Source organism: Lonchura striata, chromosome 4 (genome assembly GCF_050655825.1).
Source record: "Lonchura striata isolate lonStrDom1 chromosome 4, ASM5065582v1, whole genome shotgun sequence".
NCBI lineage: Eukaryota > Metazoa > Chordata > Aves > Passeriformes > Estrildidae > Lonchura > Lonchura striata.
In genome coordinates, this window is record NC_140706.1 from 73,203,314 (window position 1) to 73,227,227 (window position 23,914).

A 23,914-nucleotide genomic window follows, 5' to 3' on the forward strand; every position below is an offset into this window, starting at 1 on the left:
TGTAGGGGTTAGTGGTGGAAGATTTCTGGTTGGTCCTGGGAAAAAATGTTGGACAGTATATATGAAAATAAAGCATTTGCATATAGCCCTAAGTTTATTTTTGCTGCTGTGTTACTTCTTGTACAACAAATTTTGATCACATAAATGTCATGCTGAGAATTATACCAGCTTTGCTAACTCAAACTCTTTATAAAATTTCTCTCTGTAGTACATAGAAATGCTTCTCCTTTGCTGAATAACTGCTTTAAGTCTGAAAATCTACATCAGAAACTGGGTGTATCTAAGTATTTTCTTGTGTTTTAAATGTGTCTGACACAGTAGAATTTTTTAATCTGAGCAGCTTTTTTGTAGTTTACCTTGGAGGTCAGCAATAACAGGTAAACAAGCCATCAATTATTTCAAGTATAGGCATAATAATGAAAGAAGTTAAGGAGAAGGTGCCAGATCTGTTTCAGTTCTTACCAAACTAAAACATGCCTACTTTTTGAAAATATGTATTTTTAAAAAGCTCAGTTTTTCTTCTTTGTTTTGCATAGGCCATGGAAAATTTACAACTGGAATTCATCCTCATCAAAGTTTTATTACACGACAGAAGAAACAGCCAGGCCAGTCTAAGAAATGACTGACTCTCATCTGCCTCCACTGTAATTTATTGATCTTTCAGCACAACTGGAGAAACAAATTCACAGCTGATATAGTGCCAGTTTCTTAAGAGAAAACCTGCTGGCAGCAGCACGTGTCACATTAAACTGGCCGGGCTGAGTGGGAGATGAAACAGAGCAGCTAGGATGGATGGGCTCCCTGGAAAACTCCAGAAGAAGCAAAATTCCAAGCTGGTCCTCAACTGGCACTTCTGCCCTAAGAATCCCACAGGAAACTGGGCACAGGGAGATCTAGTTCATGTCTCTGTCTCAGGAGCAAGGCCAGTTTAACAACCCTTTTCCATCCTCCAAAAGGATAATAAGGAAATTTTTATTTTTTCCCAGGGAATATGTGAGGATGGACACAAGTGGTAGAGCATCCCTGTGACTGGATTTTGACCATTTCATGACTGGTCAGTATTAAAAGAGTGTCAGCACCTCTGTGCAAATTAATATGAGAGCTTGCACTGAGAGGCTAAAAGCATATCTTAGTATAGGAAAAAGAGTGCTTTCCACAAGGGCATAGGAGGAATGAAGCTGATTTAAAGAAAATGCAAACAAGAAGATAGAGGGCAAGGCAAGGCATTCAGGAGAGTAAAACTGAAAAAAAAAACCTAACCAAAATCAAGAATATCTATTGTGAGGAACGATATATTTTCATAGCTCTGACTATAACAAGATGATAAAGTAATTCTAGGAAAATAGGAAGGAGTGCATGCACGTATTTTTTGTTCCTGAACATCTTTCTCAATCTCTGAGCAATATCTGATAAAATGTGCTGTCTGTTAAAAAGAAAAAGAGAAACAAACCCCCCCGCAAAACTCAACAATTGAATCACAAGGACTTCTATAAAACAGTTTTAACCTCAACCTGTTTTAAAGTCTGACCATATGCCTTTATGCAAATTTCCTAAATAGCTAATAAACTGAAGCATAGGCCAAAAGCCTTTGACATACTGGTTTTAAATATCTGAGAACTGTTTTCATTAAAAGGAAAACCACTGAGCCAAAGCTTGAATGCCTTTTTCATCCAAATCCATCCATGATTTGTCAGTTTCTGCTGTGCACATTCTGTTTCTGAGATAGTAATTTAGCACAAGTCCCTTCTCCAAAAACGAAATTCAGCGTCCTTGACTGGTACTGAGAGAAAAATGGGCAGAAAAAAGTGATCATTATCTATCCAGGGAGAATAGCAGGAGAAACTCACATAAAACAAGGGCTCATTCTCTGGAGGTGAGGGCACAATTAATATATTTCAAGATATTAAAGGCCAGAGGGATGTTGTGAACAAATAAGCATAATTTAATTCTTAATGAATTATAAAAAAAAAAAAAAGAAAAAAAAGAAAAGAAGCCTCCCAAATGACTAGAAGCAAAATTGAGTTACTAAAATCTAATTTTAGCTTAATTTTGTTGCAAGCTTTCCCAATATCTAAAAAATGAAATGAAGTTGTGTGATAATTGTCTGATTTTTAACAATGTACTAATTAAGCTGCAATAAACAGGAAAACAGGTGAAAGTGCTCAGGTATATTACAATAGACCAAGGTTTAGAATATCTACAATTAATGACATGTGGGGAATAACTGAGCAGTCATTTTCATTTCTGTGGAGATCTGCTCAGACTGAGACAGCAGCAATGTTTAGAGAAGTTAGAAGACAATGGGGAAAACTCTGAATCATGAGGTGGTTATAGAGCAACAGATTAGACAAAATGCATTTCCCAAGGTAAAGCAAACCTTGAAATAAGGACACTTTACAGATCCTTTCTTGTTCTGTCCCAGAGTGAGCTCCATGTGCTGTGGTTTTAATGAAAGTACATTGGAGAGAAAGAACACAGAGCAAGTTTCTGATTTGATTATAGCTGCAGCTTAAAACAAGGAGGTGAAATCATCCAAGTTAGGAGGAAAAACACACAGAAAAAAATGTGATGAGAAACACAAATGGAGGAGAGGAGAGGTGAGGGGAGGGTGAGAGCTGGTAGGTTCCCAGGAAGGTGGGTGCTGGCCTACAGGGAGCAGAATAATATATCACAGAACCATAGAATGGCTTGGCTTGGAAGGGATCTTAAACATAATCTCATTCCAACCCTCCCTGCCATTTTATTTGGTTTATGATCTGCTGAATCTTACCTCAAATATGCAGTTTTTAAAAATTATTTCATATACTCATATGTGAAATGATACAGACCTGTTGGAATGCAGCCAGACCCATCACAGGAATGCTGCTGCTCTCTGTCTGTATTGCCTGCTGATAGGAAAATGTTTCAAGAAGGTAATACTTTTGAAATATATGGTATATATTCAGAAATAAGTATATAACACTACTACTAAAGATGCTGTTAGAAAGATTGGAAAGAAGTTGTCAGCTCTCCATGGCAGTCGCACTAGGAGTTCATTCCCTCAGCAATGCTCCACATCACACTCTTGTCTGAAAGATACAATGACTATAACTCAGTTAAACAATGCTCAAAATTCAATCAGCAGGAAAAATATTTCATATTCCTTTGAAACCTCTTTTGTTTTATCTTTTCTCCTTTAACATTATCTTTTCTCTTTTAATATTTTCCTTATTATTATAACAACCCAGATTAAAAAAACACAAAACAACAGTGTTCTATATTAGCATAATACTAACTTTGACACATTTATTGATTGGTGCAGAAATCAAACAATTAAAAAGCTAATAGGGAAAAAAAATCCAACCCCCCATGCCGATATCTCTGTCAAATCACAAATACACTCAAAATATAAAGAGGGTTAAAGTAGAAGCATAAGCTGGGCTATATTAAAATTAATTTGAAAGCATGGAATAATCACTGTTGAAAATTACGCTATTAAAAAAAATCAATTAAGATTCATGACTCTCTTCAGTTTTGATTTTATCCCTTCTGCTCTAGAAAGTTAAAAACTGCATATCAAGTGTCTGGTGGGGTTCGGGAGGCAATGGCAAACATTCATTTCAAGACATTTCTTTTGGATTCAGGCAGTACTGACGGAGTGAAAAAGGGATAAAGATACCTCACTGAATTTCCTGAATATTGCAACAGCATTGCATCTGGCCTGGTTTTCTTCATTAGAGAATGTTTTTGGTTTGGTTTACAATGATTTGAGAAGGAAATGCTATAGATTTTTTTTTCAGGAATTGTGGAATTCAGGAATATTGTGGGATTTTATACGTATGATGCATTTTTAGTAAAATCTTTATTTTGAAAGCAGCAGCAGCATGCTTCAAATTTTCTCATTTTACTGCATCTTCTTAGCATTAGCTGCAGCAGAAAATCCAGAACTGTTGAAGCTCTGCACTGACATTGGCACAAACTGTCCAGCAGTGGAGAAGTGAAACATGCTGCTATATCCATCCCTCTCATTTTAGCACTTCTAGTATTTCTGTTGCTTTTATGGCACAGTCTCTCATGATCAGCTGAGCTCATGAGAAACCTTCCATCATGGCACCTTAACCCAGAACTGAACTGATTTATGCCAGCATTATGCCAGTGTCTCTGCCCCACATCCCCAAATATTGAAGGAAAATAAGGTTTCTGTATGGGGCTTGTATTTTTATAGATGAGTATCTGCATCTGCATATAGAAGAGGAAGAAAGGAAGCAAAACAAAGAATGATATAAAAGAAAAAGAAAAATCAGTACTGAAGGCAACCTTAGTATCTCGAATAAAACTCTCTGGCAGGTGTGAGAAAACCCTGAGACAATCATATCAAATGCTAGATGACCTTCTTCTATATATACTCAAGTTACCTTGGAGTTAGCCAAGATGATGACATAACCCAGACAAATTATTTAGGCTCCATTACAGATGACAGAGGAAGATTTGTACTTAGGGACGACATTTCATCTTGCCCATATTAGAACACAGAAAAATGTGGCCACAGCAGCAGTGAAGCAGAGGAGGAGGAGGATACACTCTTAACAGGAAACTGAGACAACCAGCCACAGGAAGAATGCACAGAAAATTGTTGCATTATGATAATGGTATTTTATTGATTTTACAGCATCCTGCAAAGAAATCGTAGCAAGATTTTTAGGAGAAAGCTATAATATGTGCTGGCCCTCCAACATAAATTTTATCATTATTGTTGAAAGGTAACCTTACATGAGGTAGTAAACACTGTCTTTGCATAATTCTGAGCATAATAGAATACAAAATGTGGTGCAAAATTAATTTAGATGTAATGAAATCATTGAAGAAACTCTCTCTTGTGGTACATCAGGACAACTCCAGAGGTGCCAGTTGGCTTGTAGAGGCAATTTAGCCTGACTGCTTCAGTTTATCAGAATTACTGTACAAAAAGCACTGCTTATGGTGGGGATTAGTTGCTGTCTCATATCACCTCATGTTCTGAATAATAAATGTTTATGCATGTTGCTTTCAATATGATTTGTCATATAAATACTATATAATTTAGTTATTAAGATAAGATACTGTGTGACAATGTTTATATAACAGAATCCTCCCAATCATTCAACTGCTTCTAAATGCTAAGGGCCAATTAGATGATTTTTGCTTCTGAGATCTGGTTATCGTTTGTTGACAGATATTAAATGATTCATATAAACACATTCAACTATTTTCTCCCATGAAATAAATACCATTTTCCTTTTCTTTTTTATCTTTTTTTTTTTCTTTTTAATGATTGCAGTGGTTAATTAAAGCTCAGTAAGTTTAAAGCACTGAACATTTGAATTGCACTACACATCACTTCAAAACTATAAGCACTTAATTTATAGTACACTTTTTAAATTAACTGAAGTCCTACGACCAACATCATGTTATTCTCCATAAGGAGTTTTTCACTGTCTGGCTGCTTTGTTCAAGCCAACTCATCAGAGGAAACACATTGCAACCCAGTTTCTATGGCAAATGTTTACAACATCTAGAGCTACATAGTGCAGCCCTTCCATAAAAGCTCCCTAAATTTGCTCCTTTCCTCAGGGCCAGCAACACAGCATTCCCAAAGCAGGAGTAGGGCTTTTAGCTGAACACCAGCTCTCAGCACTGCTCATGAACTCCATGATCTGTTCCAAAGGTTTTCCTCCCACATCTACCTATTGTTTTTTGGTCCGAAAAATGGAACCGAAGTTGGTGAGTTCCCATTTCATTTATATAAAAGTAATTTTAACAAAACCTCAACTGATTGCAAGCTTATGAATTGCATCCGGCATAATCCAAATCAGGGATTCGACCTTGAAGTATCATACCCAGTTAGGTTTGAGGCAGAGTTGGAAATAAATTGGCAGAAAATGTGCATAAATCTGCTACAGTAGTTGCTTTGAAGTGTGTATTTACTACAAGCTCATGGGCTAATTACATTATCATAGTTTTGCATTGGTTTATATGATATATAAGCCAGTACAGTAATTTATAACTTTTCTGCCAAACCAGCGCAGAGGCTTCTTGTCAGATGCCAGGCTAGCTGGGTACACCAGAGAGGCCATTTTTTTGTGTTCATTTTCAAGATCAGTACAGCAACATCACAAAATTGCTATCAGAACAAAGCAGCGTGTCCAGTGCCAGATGCTCATGAGCTGAGTTTGGGGCTGCTGTTACCTTCAGTGAAGAGCAGATGTGGTCTGAGTGCCAGCCAGCCCTGGAGTCTGCCCGAGGTCTGGCCAGACCTGCCAGCAGCTCCTCAGCTCAGCTTGTGACATATGCTGCTTTTCCACTGGCAATCACAAGGTAACTCCTCGCTCTGGGGTGAAAAAGCCACGGGCCACTGGACTTCTGTGATTTATTAAAAAAATATGGATATTGATCTAGTATCGATATCCAGCTGTGAGGCACAAAAACTCTCTGACAGTTTAAAGTTAGAAAGTGTGTGTTTATTGTGTGTGGGATCGCTCCCAAATCCACACTGCAGCTTCCAGGTGATTACAGAGCCCTTTTATTCATACAAGTATTGAATACCCAAAATACAAATACAAATTCAGCATTTTGGTACATCCCATTCCCCGTTTTGTATGCTAATCACTCCAAAAGCCATTCAGCATGAAATTTGTCCCTTGAAATGGGTCAGTGTCACTTTCATGGGGAGGGGTCCCAAAATGAGGAAGTCAATGAAGTCTTCCTCGTTCTGACCTTTCTACCTTTTCAATGCAAATATGACAAATGAACTCTTGGTAGAACTCCCATTCCTTGTCTTCAGTTGGTTTCAGAACAGAGGAGGCCCACAATTGTCTGATGTTCCTAAAAGCTATTTGTCAGTTTGTGTATTCTTCATTATAAACCCAGCTAATTAAGGCTTGTGCTGATGAGCAATCAATTATTAGTTAACTGCTAACTCTTAACTTCATCAAGGCCTACTCATTTATTTTAATTAACTCTAGTAAGGCTTATCTCTAACTAAAATCTTAGCTCCTCTAAAATCTCTAAATTCCTTAAAATTTACGTTTCATCTGCAGCTCTTTGGATATGTCAGGTCATGAAGTGCATGTGGTGCCTGATGGTTCATTAAGGCTAGAAAGCACAACAAAGCATTTTTTATGAGTCAGGGCAAAGACCCCCTTCCCTTTCAAAATGATGCATTTTTGAGAGTTTTCTCCTTTTCATACAATCAGAAGGAATTAAAATACATTACCAAGGCATTATGGCATCATAAAAGAGAATTATGTGGTGGATGTGAACAAGGCTATTCTTGTTGTTTTAAGATTTTGGTGTGGTTTGTTTGGGTTTTTTTAACTAGTGCTGCTTCAAGCATCAACAATGGAGCACAAGTTAAACATACAAGAAATTCTATCAGGTATAAGATTTTTTTATTGTTGATACCCATTTTTATAAGGTAGATATTTTTCAATCAGTAAATTCATATCCATACATACAAATATGAATAAAGTACATGTAATATGTATGTGTATGACTATTGTCCCAATTTAAATAATTTTCTATTTGCTATATGTTGCTTTTCTCTTCCTCACAGAAGGGACTTAGTAAACAAAATGCAATACATAGTATTCTTGTCTTGCTTAATTTATATAGGCTTTCTTTTAATATTATCCATTCTCTTTTCAAACTTAGACATGTTTATTCTATTTGGGTATTTCTATATGTATAAGAATCTTTCTTTCAGTGTCATCATATGGCCTCTTAATGATGTAGAGTTAACTGCAGGGAAACTTTCCCTCCCTTAAAAACAAAGGAAAGAAGAAAAAAAAAAAAAACAAACCCAGGTTTTTCTTGCAAATATAAACATATCACATTTTATTTTTAATTTGCATCAAAACCCACAGCAAAACTAGAGGTGAATTTAGGCCCTCATCAGCTTTTTGCACATTTTGCTGGCACATTTAACTTCCTCTGTTTAGCCTCAGCTATTTGCAATGCCTCCCACACTCCTTGGAGCAGGCATCCTGTTAACTAACTTCTTGTTTAAATGAAGGGCTATGCTGACAATTAAATGTAGGATTGTGCATGCTTCAGTGCCGTGCCTTATTATAATCAACGTGAGTAGAAGCAGAGTGCTGAAATTATGGGTTTTAGTCTGCATCTGCATGGCATTATTATGCTTATCAAGGTGAAAATGTCAACGCTGAAGAATGTAATTGTGTACCTTGAGCTGCAGCAATAGTTAAACTGAACTCCTGCCCCGACTATTAATGCATCAGAGTGCTACACTTAAGAGGCACTATAACTCTTTATGTGGGCAGAGCTTTCAAATCATGAACTTATTTCCTTCCTTTCTGTTTTTTTTTAAGACGTTCAGACATGAGGATTTTTTTCTGGTTGGTTACTACTTCGATATAGATTTTCTGGCGTGGTTTTTCCTTTTTGCCAAAGTTCAGGAGCAGAAAGCACAGCGTAGGTTTGTGCACAGCCCTGCTGCCCTCCGGGAGGTCAAGTGTGAAATGAGTTGAGAGACACATTGAGAGTCCATGCGTGAGACCAAGCTGCTCAAGCTACTTATCAGTAATTCAGATCTGTGGGTCTAGTCTGGGCTCTTATTATATCCAATTAAACCAAATAATCAAATAATTCAGTGGATTATATATATTTACTAGATTAGAATTTTGATCCAAACATTGTCTCTTACCAGTTATGCATGTTTTATTTGTTGATTTTGATGTTTAGTCATCTTGAATATTATGACTTGTTATCAATTTATACTGAAAACCAAATGCAATTTTCTTAATACAATATAGTACTTTCTTGGGTTTCATATACTTGCACTGCTTATAAGTCAGTCACTTGCAAGTTATCTTCAGGTAGGGGAATATCACTTCTCTTTACACAAAGACAGAGGGAATGTTTTCACCTCCAGTCACAGTGAATTTTTTGAGCTGCTTAGACTGGCTGAGCCATATTATTGGCTCAAAACATATGCCAAAATACATCCCCATGCCTGCATATTAGTTAGAATTTTTGAAATTATAGTACTGAAAATTCTGTTAGTTTTCCCTTTTTTCCTTCCTTCCTTCCTTCCTTCCTTCCTTCCTTCCTTCCTTCCTTCCTTCCTTCCTTCCTTCCTTCCTCCCTCCCTCCCTCCCTCGCTCCCTCCCTCGCTCCTTCCCTCCCTGTACAACCAATTTAGCAGGAAGACAAAGTAGATATGCAAAATAATAAACAAATTTTTTTTAATAACTTCAATCTGTTTCAATTTCTAAGAAAAAAAAGTAATTGCACAGGTTTCAGTATTTTACAAGTCATTATTTTAAACTGATTTATCTATTCAAAAATGCTATTTTTCTGCTCTTGATCTGATTTTTGCCATGAGGAGAAATGCAACAGGCACTCAAGGATCTGAGGATTACATACATGATGTATTACATACATGATTGAAGTTTGCTTTTCTAGTCTTTTCTGTAAAAGGAAGAAAATAGCCAGAAATTGTAGTTGGGAATTAAGGTAATTTCCTTAAAGATAAAATTAACCTTTTATCATTATTATTATTATTTAAAGCAACATAGAGAGATTTTACTTCTTTTGTTGAAACACTTGGTAGCCTAACAGAAAGAGGGAGAGGCAGAGGAAGAGACTGAGAAGATTAATTTTTCTAGACTTACTCCTATATAATTTGTGGAAGTGAAGAAGTTACTCATACCACTCAAAATAAGTAAGAAAAATTATTTTGCCTTTGGAGCACTGACCCTTGGCATGCTTTCCAGCTGCCAAGCCCCAGATTTCTGCTCATCCTTATATGTGGACTACTGGGATCTGGAATTACAGAAATTACAAGTGATGGCATGATTATGCTGCAGGGAGATGACAAAATATAAGGCTAAGAGGTTCAGATTTCTATTAAATACTAAATAGCATTAAAAGTTAAAAAAAATATATATTCACTGCAATTTACCAGAAAAGGTGTATTTTCTGCTGCTGGACTGGGAATAGAAAAGAACTGAGTTACTCGGAACAGTAGTGGATCAGTCTGAGAATCAGAGATTTACTAATAAATACAAAAGTTGCAGATGTTGAGTTAGTTTCTAATCTTGCTTGCATCAATATAAATCTAGAAAAACGCCTTGAAACCAGTGAAGTAAAACTAATACAAATCAGTATTTGAAAATGAGACAGTCAGCCACTTTTTACACATTACTGTCAGAGCTGTATATCTCCAGCGATTTTATTAGAGACGTATATCAAGATCAGACTTTTAAATCATTCTACAATCAAACCTCCTGTCGCAATGACAGGTAAGCCTTTTCTATTGCATATATTGAAATAGATGTGAGAGGCCATTATCAATTCTGCAGCTGGAAAGCAGAGTCTGTGTTTCTGATATTTTCTTTCTTACTCCCCATATGGAACTCTCTATGCAAGCCCATATTCCTGTAGAGGTGAAACTTTTGCCTGATCTCCAGGAGCAGCAAGCCCTTTGAGAGAGAATCTCAGGCTAGAAGGGTGTCCTGGCTTGTAAGATCAGCATGTATTCTATTTACCACCTGTTGGAGGTTGGGCAGTTTTCTTATCTCTACCAAGAACAATGTCTCCCTCCGGGGAGAAATCTTCTGTTAATGGACCATTAATGACTCACTGCATGACTGGTAAAGTTCCATCATCCCAGTGTGAGATGCTCCACCCAGAGGGAGGAGCCAAGCACCCCTACCTGCATAAAATCAGCATTTTTGGGACACCAGGGCAGCCCTTTGCTGGATTCCCCGAGGAGCAGCTTCTTCTCTGCTGGATCCCCAGAGGAAGACCAGGCCCAACTCCTCCATCCCCAGACCTTCAGAGAAAACTACACCCTTCTCCAGATCCCCACTCCAGCATCTTTTCATCTGCCACTCCAGAGGAGCAGCCACCATTTCACTGGACTATTCCCAACACCCTGACTCCTCAGGGTGTCAGGTTTCTGACTCTATCACTAATTTTGTTTATACTAATTACATTTTAAAAATTATTTTTATTTAATTTTTCTTCTAATAAATAACTGTTATTCCCATTCCCATATCTTTGCCTGAGAGCCTTTTAATTTTGAAATTGTGGTAATTCAGAGGAAGGGGGTTTATCTTTTCCATTTCACAGGAGGCTTTTGCCTTCCTTCACAGACTCCTGTCTTTTCAAACCAAGGCAAAGGGACATATGGACACCACCTAGCCCACTCCTCTCCCCACTGACACATGGTCACCACATCCAAGTGGCTTTGGAACATCTCCAAGGACAGGGACTCTGCCTCCCTCCCCTCCCTGCTGGCCCAGCAGAAGTAAAGAAGGGCAATGCCATGTGGCTGGAGAGAGAGTTTGTGCTGCTTGTGCCATCAAGTCGAGTGGGAGGGAGGGGAGGCAGGGGAATAGGCTGTGACATGACTTTGCTTTGAAGCTCCTATCAAATGCAAATAAGGCTCACACTAAGTAAGTCCCTGCTAGGGAGTTGTATATTTTTTATTTGTAGTGTATAGCTTGCAACCAAAAATCTGTTTTGGTTCAATTCTTTCAGCATTCAGAAAAGCATTGAAATGACAATTTACTTCTGGTTCAAGAAAAACAATGGTTTGCATGATTATCAGTTCAGCTTCATGGTTTGATTACAGGAAGCTTTGATTTTAAAACATTGAGTTTAACTCTGTCAAAGGATCAAACCTCATAATTTTTTATCCAAACCTGACATTTTCCTCATGCATATAACCCCTTTCTGCCCTTCCTCTTTCTCTCTTGCTAATAAACTGCTGACAAGCCATGTTTGATTGTCTTCTGAAGGCAAGAAGATCAAATACATGCCGAATATTAACAAAAAAGAAAGGGTATCCTTAGGGGGGAAAAAAAAAAAGTTACAGAATGTATTCATTTTTTCTGCTGGAAAGAGTTGTCAGGCACAGTGAAAAACCAGATCAGAGGTGTCCTGCCACAGTGAGGGAGCAGGACTCTGGGTATCACACAGGGGGATTTGGGATTTCAGGAGTACTCTGCTCATCCCTGTCAGTCCTGGGCTGGGCTGAGGGAGGCAGGAAGAAAAGGAGGGGTGCTGCCCCCAGCCACTGACCTCACAGCTATTTTATCTGTCTCACAAATGGAGGGTAAAAATTCCTGCCCAGGACTGAAGAACAAGGCCCTTCTTCCCCAGTAGCACTGTGTCTGTTTTGTGCTTGTTTATTATTTCTCCCTGGTTTTTTTTCCTTTTTTTTTTTTTTTGAGTTTTTTTTTTTTTTTGTTTGTTTGGGGTTTTGTTTTGTTTTGTTTTTGGGTTTTTTTTGTTTGATTGTAACATTTCCCCCCCCCCCCCCCCCTAATTAGTTCTACTCTGTGGAGAATGAAATAACCCAAGTTTTATCTTTAGCCCTCTGGAATTAGGGCCACATGAGTGATTTCTGGAAAAGCAGTAGTATGGGACTTAGCTTACAAATTTAGCACAACCAGTGATTCCCACAGGTTATAGAATCATAAAATCTGAGTAGTGAGGGACACACGAGGCTCATCGAGTCCAGCTCCTGACATCCCCAGAGCCACAACGCCTGAGGACATTGTCCCAACATTTCTTCAACTCACTCTTGGTGCTCTTTCACCTTTCCTGGGGAACCTATTCTGGTGCTCAACCAGCCTCTGGATGTAGAACCTTTTCCTAATATCCAGCCTAAACCTCTCCTGACACAACTTCTTGCAGTTTTCTTGAGTCCTGCCCCTGACCACTGCAGAGAGCACCCGTGTGGCCACCTGATGCTGCCAGTGCTGTGCTGTTGAAATGTCACATGAAAGCTCACACTGCAGTTTAAGAACCCAATTTAGTAGCTGCACACTCGCCTTGAAGTTATGCTTAAATATTACTTTGTACAGATTCTATAAACATGTTTGCGTTTGCATTTTCTATGCAACTACATATAGGGAAAAAAAAATTGTCTATACCCGATCCTTGATCTGTGTTTGTGGGTCTGATATTTCTCCTTAGTCTTGTCCATGTCAGTTTAGCTAAATAAAAATGTTAATTTACTGCTAGCCTCAGAGTAAGTCCTCTCTTCTCTTCATAATCCAACCAGAGCACAGGGGTAGCACTGGACAGAAGAAAAACCAGAGGAAATATTAAATAAAAGAACTAGAAAGGGATAGGAAAAAAAATTAAACTTTTCTTGAGCAAAAGAACAAGCAAAAGAGGTCAACACCTTGAATTATTTACAGAGGGCCAGTAACTCAGTTCTTTCTGCCCTGTTTATTCTGATAAAGCAACAGCTTTTTATGTATATCACAAAACATATTCAGAAAGTTCACAAAGAAAACTCTATAGTCTCAAAGACAAATGTTTATCTGGAATATAGAGGAAAAGAAACTCTAGAAGTTAATGTTTGAACCTCTCTATTTGCACCAGCACCTCTTGAATAAAAACATTCTTATTTTCATCATCAGTTGATAAACACATATTAAAAAAAAAAACATGTATGCATACATGCACACACACAAACACATATTGAATTTTGTAGTTTCAAGCTGAATAATAAAGCAATTTTTTTAATATGAATGAAACTGTACTCATACTTGACTTGAGATTAATTTACAAAATAAACTTCCAGTACTGTGAAATTACTGTGGCTTCCTAGTTATTGTCTTGACCTACTTGACAGGTACAGCTTTGTTCCTCCAAGGTTATCCATTCCAGGGATAGGTTTTCTGTTTGGTATGCAAGGCTTGCAAAACCACCCTTTGAAGATGTGGAGTTGTCTTGCTCTCTCTAGATGTTCAGCTTCCTTTAAACTGTGATGAAGTTTAGGGAAAAGAGTTTTAATCACCAAAGAAATCCTTTAAAGCATTAATGTTTTCAGCTGTTAGATCACCTTGTAAAAGCAGCAGTGGAGAATTAAAACTCGTGTCCAGTTTTGTGTGAAACCTTGGCTCTGCCCAGAGGCCTCAATGTGACAATAACAGGAAGAAAACATTGCATTGTAGCTGCTCTTTTGTCAGTCTCTATAAAAAAAAAAAAATAAAAAAAATCTAGTGCTCATTTACTTAGTGTTACAACCTAATCCATTACTGATGGAGCAATGCAAAGTTAGAAAACAAATTTATTATGAGCAAGTTTCTTATTAGAATAGAATAATCCGGCCAGAAACACCCTGAATAGTAAATATTTGCAAGTTTGGATAATATGCTTGTCTTCATAATTGGCAGAATTGATCTTGCCGAGTGTTCACTTCACAGTTCAGAATTATCCCTCATTGTCTTATATATTCAGACCCCTCTCCTTTTCAGATTTGTACAGGTGACTAGCTGGTATAAAATAAAAATTCACTGCAGGTTAATTTAAAATTTATTAGGAAAGAAAGTGAGGTTTTAGGTGGGGGAAAAAAACCCAAATTAATTCGCAATCCTCTTTTCTGGAACTATGCCTATTTGTCACATAGACTCAATAAATATGATAATAGCATTATATTGTTAGCATCTTAACAGACATTCTATTTTTTAAGCAACCCTCAAGCATTACAACCTCGAGTAGAGCAGTGGCCCTGCAGGTTTCTGTGGGCACTGTGATCCACACAGACACAGGACAGATGTTTTAGTCTGGTCAAATGCCTTATGAGCTATGGTGCTTGTCCATCAACACACCTGTCAGGTAATGGCAGAGGAGTGTGAGTGATGATGGAAAAGACCTTTCAGGTCTGTTGCACATACCAAGGGCTGCTTCAGATGTACTCCAGCTTCTTGCATTATGAGACATCAGTTGAATAAATCAAGATTACGCTCTGTGCAACAGTAAAGGAATAACTTAGGAATCAACAATTACTTCCACTTAGATTATAGTACTGCTGACACATCAGCATTTTTGATCTCTATTCCTCTGGGAAATTATTTTGCTTTGCTTTGGCTTACCTCCCCATAGAGCTGGTTGTGTTGCAGTGCAGTGCAAAGTCCTCTAGCAAGCTTCCTTTGGTGATGCATGTTTCTACTCAACACATACCATTATTCTGTTTCCAGAGCCAGGAAACTTTGGAGCAGAAAATCTATTTTACTGATGGAGTGCAAAGTCACATAGTAACCACAAAAGTCAAATAAAGCATCTAGTCCAGATGATTTATAATGGAAGAAGTTGTCCTGGGGTGACTTTACGATACTTATGTCCCCAATTATCTGTTCTGTTTATGCTGGATATTTAACCAAATAACCAAATGACAAGCACTTACTCTACTTGAGTGAAGATCTTGCAAATATTTTTAAAATACTACATGGTATGGTGAAATAATACTTTTCACTTTTTGGAGGAACTTCTAAACAATATATTTTACTGAACTTGGTCCTAAAAACTGTTAAAAGTCCAAACTTTAAGAAGCCAGGTGCAAGCAGCAGCTTGCTTACACATCAGCATCAACTTCAAATAATCCATTTGACCACTCAATGAATTAAAACAGGAGTAATTCCTAAATCAACCACAACCAATGGCAGGTTGTCATTCCAAACACTGAGGTTCAATGCTCATTTTAAACTGAAATAAAGGTGGGTATCTGCTTAGAAGGGTATCTAGCTTCTTCTCTCCCCTGTCCTCAGCTACACTGGTCCATTCCTAATATTTTCCAAAACCAACAGCCAAGTTACTTCATCTTAGAGTTGATCAGGAGCATGCTCAGACTGATTTCTTTTTTCCATGCAGACATGAAAACCAGGCCCACGATCCACCTCCCCAAATAATTCCACTAGCACAACTCTGATTACAGAGAAGCATGAAAAAGTCAGTGTAAGGGATAAAACCAGCCCTATTTTGCATCAGTCAGAGCTTCTATATCATCCCACTGTAGCCCAGACACCAAATGTGGAGCTACTGCCACTTCTATCTCTAAAATTATCTTCTTTACGTTGGCAAAAAATATAACTTTTAGAGTGCAAAAAGCTTAGAATTTCATTTCAAAGCATAATTAACAAAAAAAAATTCACAACAACTGTGTAGTTGTTCTGTACTCACCACTCAGTAACTGCCACTTAAAAAAATAAAAAGGTTTTTAATGTGAACTCCTGGCAGCAAAAGGAGAACTAACATACAAAGTTGTCCTTGGCCTTATTGATTTCCCTGGCAAAATATATGGAGTGGGCTTAAGTGATCATGAAGGGGAGCTGCAAAGAAGTTTGCACATAAAAGAGAACAAGCACAAGATGGAAAACTACTGGAAAGAGCTTCCAACATTGCACCATGGCCAAGACTCACCACAGGAGAGCTACTCTGCAGGTGTAAAATACTCATATGCTAAAGAAAATAGAGAAAACTTCACTGAGAGAAGGATAAACAAAAGGAGGAAGGTGTGGGAAGAGGAAGTCAACAATAAAGAATAAAGGAAGTTCAGGAAGTTGAAGAAATGAAATGGCAAAATGAGAAGCGAGAGAAAAAAAGGCATGGGTTGCAACACTGTAGTATCTTGAAATGGAATAAAGATGGGAAGAAAAAGGCATTTTTAAAGCCTGCAATTAAAACTAATGCATAAACTTCCTTTCTATTTCAGATTAAAATGATGGCTTAGGCCTAGTTTTCTATTAGATATTGCTGTTAAACCAAATTTCCTTTGTACTTATTTTTACATATTTTTTTTACTTTTTAAGAAAATATTTGGGATTTTAAAATTTAAATATTATTTAAATGCTTATCATGTATATCTAAAGTGACCAATAGAGATAATAACTAAAAGCTTCTTAAATTTTCTGACATTTAACAGTGCACATAATACAGAGGCTTTATGGAATGCTGATAAATTTCCTTGACCTACTGTTGAAATTTGAATAAACATATCATTATGGGCTTTAAAATGGGGCTTTTATGTATAGTGGCACATTAGGACCTGATGTGGTAGGCTTTAAGTAGCCTATTAGAAAATCTTTCAGCTTGCAGACAATTCCAGCTATTGTGGGATCACTGAGGGTTAGTGATTTATTCCTGAAATGAATGGGAGTTTTGTCATTGATTTGACAGAATTGATAAAGACATTTTTCTTTTTCACTTTTTAATAGTTGTTCTGGAAAGCACACTGTATGAACAGAAGTCTCAATCCTATTGGAAACCAAGCTCTGGAACAGTGAATCCAACATTTACATGGATTTCTGCCCCCCAGAAGCACTGGGAATGCAGTGTGAGAAATCCTAATTTTGTCCACATCTTTTGCCTCAGACAAACACATGGGTGAGTTCAGTGAAAGAAAAAAAAAATCAGAAAACATCAATTTATCAAATTCCTCTAGGAACAGGTACTAGCACAAAGCATTTCCACTTCCAAGCAAGGAATCAAAGCACCTCAGTCCCTTCAAGCAGCCAAAATGTGATGGCATCCACTTACAGGACATCCAAGGGTAGGTGCACACAAGCAACACCCACTAAATAACTTTGAGCCATATATTAGTAGATAGGGATCTGATATTTTAGGAATCATAAAAAGAAATTGGTTAGTTTTGGTAAATGAGTTCATTATCATTATCATTTATAACTCTATACTAGTGACAAGCATAATTTTATTAGATCTTGCTTCTCTGACATCTTACAGACCCCTGAAATTGCAAAAAGAAAGAGTGGGCAAGAATGTGCTGGCACTAAAGCAGTGAAATTATAGTCCACTTTGTAGTTTAACAGCTATCTTGTTGTTAACTTTTAAATTTGCATGATTCTGATAGACTTGATGTATAATAGCATAACATAGATTATAATTAATGTACAATAAAATAAAAAATTATTGCATATTATAGCATAAATGCTATTATTGAATAATTTATTCTAAATCTGAAGTAATTATTAGATGTTCTTTACAGACCCATGGTAAAGGAATGTCTCTTTACTAGAGAATATGAGAGGAAATCTGCAGGGTTAGCTGGCAGTGTGGCAGAACAGGGACACAGCAGCAATCTTTACTGGGAAAGGGCTACTACATAAAAAGTCATGAATGTCATTGATATGGAATAACAAACACGTTCACTTTCTCATTTACTTCATTGTCATTTCAGAAAAAAATCAGATAAATGCAGCCAAATTTCCTACAGATGTCACAAAAGTGTGCATTAAAAAGTGAAAAAACGGGAGAGTAGGAATGTATTGGAACAAGAGTGGCCAAGTGTTTTACAGAAACAGGAGATTGGACAGCCAAGACAGATAAAAACTGACTGAATTGTGACTTTAAGCTCGCTGACACCCTCAGGGAGGATTTTACTTGACCCATGTGTAAGATAAATAGGGACTGTCCCTATAGCCTCATCTTCCAAAGTGAAGCATTCATCTACATGAACTTGCTCACAGTCAGACTTTTTGTACCCAGAATTAAAGGGTGCCAAATTCTGGCATGTGCTTTTTTCTCTCTCCAATTCATATATTAATGATACTGTTTTATATCAATTATAATATAGAGTTAATATAAAATACAACATAATATACAATATAATATATAATTAATGCAATTAATATACTATGACATGATACAATATATGATATTATAATATTTTTATGCGTTTTTGCAATACCTATATTTGAGATTGCAATCTGCCTTGTTAAGCCCACAATTCTCCACATCATCCCTTAGCTGTGGTTAAAACAAATGATTAATTTGACATTTTCTGGGAAAATAATCTAATTTGTCAGAAAAAGGGAGTCAGAATGCATAAAGTAAACAAATCCAGGAAATATACCAAGAAATCCATAATTGCATGGATTTTGAATGTTGATTTGCACAATACACTTTTGGTTTTAAAAATAATGTTATATTTACTCATTTTTATCTTTTAATTTAAGAGATTGGAAGAGAAAGTTGACCCTGTCTTCTGGACATTGTAACAACTGATAGCATTCAACTCCTAGACAATAATTTACTTGATCATAAATAATAACTCGACCATAGTTTTTTACATGATGAGAAAATATGTGTTAATAAACCATCAGAAGCCACATATATTTAGTTAAAGACCTTTGTTTGAACTGTGAACAAATTTGAGAAGCACTCTGTGTGTACCAGAAGTATTTTATTCAAGGGGGTCATCATAAGCTCTTGTTGAAAGACACTCCTGTCTTAAAGACACTCTATATGATAAAAGGTAAAGACTGAAACAGTAATCAGCTTCAGAAATTTGCTTCAGAAATTTTACCTCATCCTTGAACTGAAATTCTGTAAAATGTATGAAATTTCTGATATTTATATATGAGAAATATAAAATCGATGCATGCTGTTGCAATTATCTAACAAAAGGGAGTTATTGCACACTAGTACTTCATCATTGTTAAAGAGAAATTGTAAAACCTTTTAAACAAGTGGTTCTTGAATGGTTTATATCATTTGCTATTGGATACCTGTAATTTCACTGTGCAGCTTACTTAATGAATGGGGAATCTTGCAAAAGAAATTAAGTATTTTCCCAGTCTGAAGAAGCTGATGGTAGGTGTTTATATGGCAGGATTAATCACAGATGATTTGCTCAGAATACAAAATTAAATAGTTTTCCTTAGACTACTTTTCATACTGCTTACCTTTGCTTTATATTTGAAACATGAAAGTTTTCCAACAAAAAAAAAACCCTGTTTTTCAATAGCCTTTTGGGATGCTTTTAATATTATTGTATGATTTAGAATAGGAAACTTCACCCTTTTATTCAGCATCTATTGAACATTTTTAAAAGTCAGTACAGTATCTGCTTGTCTGTGCATGCAAACAGAAATAACTATCTGGGGAACATAATCATAGCAAAAGGTCATGTTTGCCCTTTATTTGAAATACTTTTAGACTATCAAGTGGTTTAGAAGTCACTCAATCAATACCAGAAGTCAAGGAAAGCAGTTTGTTTTGTCAACATGAAGATATTTTGAGATTTCTAAGACTGAATGGTGTTTCCTTCTGCATTTTAATTGAGATTTCATAAAATCACTGCTTTAGTGTAACTGGCAAGGGTGTTTAAGCTGCACTACACCATAACATCCACCTGAGACACAAATGTTTTAAAAATCTGAAAGACCCACATGAGGTCCCTTCTCTTCCTCTTTCCTGTTTCAAAAGGCAAATCATCATGAAAGCTTGGACTATAAACATCTCCATATATAAAAACAGTAAGGTGGTGCTGAGATATATAAATTATTTATTTTATAAATTTCATTTTCATGCTGTCTGTTCTATTCATGCCAGAGGAACTTTTAAGGTTGGATGTGGATACACTTTGCAGGCACATTTCCTATAAACCAATGGTTTTGTATAAAAACAGAGGTAATTGAAAGAAAGAAGTCTGTCTGAGGTTCAGAGGCTTTGGAATACATATTTAAAAATTATTTTAATATGCAGTCCGAGTTATTTTTATTTAAAAGATTTAAACGATTTGTTGATATCTCCAGCCTATTGCCTAGTAAAAATACCCATAAAGCATTTTTTTAAATGTAAGTAATTATAGTGGAAACTCCCCTATAAATCAGATCCCCAAATCTGCCTGCACCTTTGAATTAAAAAAAAAAAAAAAAAAGGCAACAATAACATATTTTTGAAGACTGATGAAAATCATACCATGCAAGATTGTATGAACATGGACAAGTTGATAAAGTGTTAAAAATGGCATTGCTTTTGGTAAATTCAACACATCTGTTTTCAATCTAACAACTGAAAATTGTCAATTAAATAATGAAATGGAAAATTAATATGTCTTGAAACTGTAGAAGGAGCATGAATCCAGAGGGACCAGTGTTAATACAAGCTACCAGAGTTTGTGAACCAAGAATGATTAGCTGAGTGAATGATGAGTGCAGACTGCAAAATTATAGTTAATATGGGGAGATGGCCTACAAGAATACAGAGAACTGGGTACACGTCTATGGTGCTGTACTTTATTTGAAATCAGATTTCTGGAAAAAACATGCTACACATTGAATTTTGAAGCGCCCTAAAAATCAATGGCTTTAATTACTCAAGGAACCCTAATAAGTATTAAACCCCAGTTCTTCCATTATACCTTTTCCTTTTTTTTTTAGGAAAAAAAAAAAAGAAATAAAATATCTGAAATGTTATGCTAAGAAATATGTGCATTTAAATGAAAAATATCTCTGATAGAAAAAATGTAAATGTTCAGCCCGGGTGAGCATTTTCTTAAACGGCCATTATCTCAAAGTTAGTATAAAGACTGAAAAACTAAAGTAGCTTATTAATGGACTGAGACTGCTTAAACTTTTCATTATGTGAGGCAGGTGTATAGAATCTTTTGAAAAACCTCACTAAGTAACTATCTGCGTCTTTAGGCACTTAAATGTGTGTCCCTACTGTACTCTTGTTAATTGATTTCAATTAGGGCGGGAGGATTTAGGAATATTGTGATTTCTTCACAGACATAGAAGAGTCTCAGGCACAAGCTCTGTCAACCTGTACCTGGGTGGATACTGCAAGGGATGCTGCACACAGAGGATTCTGCTGGACAGGGTTCTGGACTCTGCTTTTGACAAGAAAGTTGGGACCACATGGACTTGGAGAGCTCCTTCCAACCTGGTATTGCATGGTTCCATGATTCTATGAAGTGATTGTTTCAAATGCACTTGAAGATGCACAGGAATTTAGTTGGTAAAATCTAACTTTTAGAGAGAGAAGCTACTCCAGGTTGCAAGGTTTGTGACTCACTTCTAGGCAGCTTTTTAATTCAGGGGGCCCAATTTTACAAAATGGAAAGCTGAGAATATCCCTACCATTGCTGTTGTTTTGAAAGTATAAAGAGATATGAAGCAAAGGGCAAAGCTGAATGGACTACAGGTGATAGGAGCTACTGCATTAGCTAGGAACAAAGCACTGAAAAGCTGGGAAGCAAATCATGGTTCTTGCCCTTATAGTTGGGTAGCACCATCTATGTGTCATGAAGGTACATGGTGCCATTATTCAGGCTCACTACAGATTTTTGGGCTCAGTGGATTCCAATACCTTTATTGGAATACCATTACTGGCAAGAATAGGCTCTTTTTCTTCACTTCATGAGGAAAATTCACTTTTTTGGAAGTGAAAAAGTGAAAAAAAAATTCCATTTTTTTTATTTTCCTATTTATCCTGGGGAAAAAAAATCCCAATTTTTAACTCCTATCCAAACTCATCCTTAAGGATTTCATACTTGTAAACAAAACGACTAAAAGCTGACAGTTGGAAATGTCATGTCTGCTGTCAACCATTCATGAATAATTGACACCCAGATTACCCAGGGAAAGCTGCAATTATCCTGACTCATTAACATATGAACTAAGCCTGGTTTTGTTCTGTAGTTGTAGGATTTTCCTTCAAGTCCTTGATGCAGAAGGTAAAAAAACCCCAGCGGGAGCTTGCTACACAAAGAATAAGTCTGAATGAATAAACAAAACCTCAGAACTATGAAGACATATTAGAATTTCAAGTAGTGTTTTGTTTAATCTTGCATGTACCATTTTGGTACTCTGCTATTTTACAGGGGATATCACTGTGACAGATTTGTGTGCTTGCCTATGGCTTGGAGAACAGCTTTTTGCAAATAGAGGTGTCAACGGGAAGATCTTTTTCCTGTGTTCATATTTTCGTACCCATCCAGCTGAAGGGGTCTAATCAGAAAGCTGAAATGGTTGGTGTTCAATCAGAATTTAAGCAAGCCAAGTTGTCTGGATGATAACAGCATTAACAGAATGAAAATTATTTTTTTAATGGAATTTCTTTTTTTAAAAAACACAAAAAAAGTCAAAAAAGTTTTTGATTTTAAGACTAAGTTTAGCAAATCAGAATTAAACCCTGAAACAAGCAGGCAAAGAAAAGAGTCAGGAATTTCACAAGCCAGAAAAAAACATGTAAAAAATAAGATCCCAATATTTACAAAGATAATGAAAATTCCTAATGGCTGCTCCCATGAATGTTAAATGCTTTCTCACAACTGGTACAATAGGACAGACATAAATTTTTTGTAGGTAGGGTAGCCCTGAGGTCGAGGATAGGATCTGAATTAAAAGTTCTTTTATTTAAAAAAAGCCCTTTGAACTGCAAGCTGAAACCATGAATCTATTTCCCACAAGTAATTTCCCTTTTGGTTGCCCCTCACTGCTGGTCCTATTGCCTTTAGAAGCACAGCATATATTGGAGGCCATCATATCAATCTATGGAGATGAATTATAACTTCTTTGATATAATGAGCTCTCTTTAACAGTCACACACAGTCAAAGTCACTGTTCAGAAAGGATAACCAAGCCATTGCCTGTCAAGTGTAATACACTTCTTTAAAATGCAAGTCATTTCTTAAAATGCACATTCACTGAACTCCAACCCTTCACAAATCTTGTAAAATTTCATTTCTTGTTCACAGCTCTGAAATCTTTAAATGTGGGGCTCTGGTAACTTCCTGCATAGCCTTAAAACACGTATAAATTTCCGACTAGTATTTTTCTTCTTTTTTTGTACAAAAATTATGACAGAAAATGACAAACAGTTTGGAATCTCTTGCTTATATGATCATTGCAGCACATCTGTCAAAACCAATTATTAGACACTGGGTCTTGTCATATTGTTGAAGACTTTTTGACATCCTTCAATTCCATATCTTTGTTTGGGGGATAATCACTGGGAAAAAATTATATTTTTTTCTAGTTTTATAGGTAATTTCTTTTATGTGGTCTTTGTATGATATTCATTTCCCCTTAGTAAATGCAACACTTTCTATCTCAATGCAAACAGAGAAAATAAACAAAAGTTCCCTATGTGTATAAAGGAAAATAGGGGAATTATGAAGAAACAGAGGCCAGTTCCTGGAGTTTCCTCTCTGTTTTTAGAAACAGAGGTTTTGAAAACTCTAAGTTTTTGAAACTTATTGCCAAAAAAATACCAATGACCATGACAGATATGTCCAAGGCCAGACTCGCTGGGGCTCTGGGCAACCTGGTCTGGTGGAAAGTCCCTACTAACAGCAGGGAAGCTGGAATGAACAAGATGGACTTTAATG

General features: G+C 36.6%; 2 long non-coding RNA genes across 2 annotated transcripts in view; one reads left to right on the plus strand and one right to left on the minus strand.

Annotated features, from left to right (window-relative positions):
- The window catches only part of LOC110468235 (uncharacterized), a 102,602-nt gene extending 100,610 nt beyond the window's left edge, over positions 1 to 1,992 (plus strand). The window contains exon 5 of the long non-coding RNA XR_002465051.4: positions 537 to 1,992. This is a non-coding gene — a long non-coding RNA (uncharacterized LOC110468235). The remainder of the gene's footprint in view (positions 1 to 536) is intronic.
- An 11,187-nt stretch (positions 1,993 to 13,179) lies between these two features.
- Positions 13,180 to 23,914, minus strand: part of LOC146767727 (uncharacterized) — a 42,382-nt gene continuing 31,647 nt past the window's right edge. The window contains exon 2 of the long non-coding RNA XR_014954975.1: positions 13,180 to 13,973. This is a non-coding gene — a long non-coding RNA (uncharacterized LOC146767727). The remainder of the gene's footprint in view (positions 13,974 to 23,914) is intronic.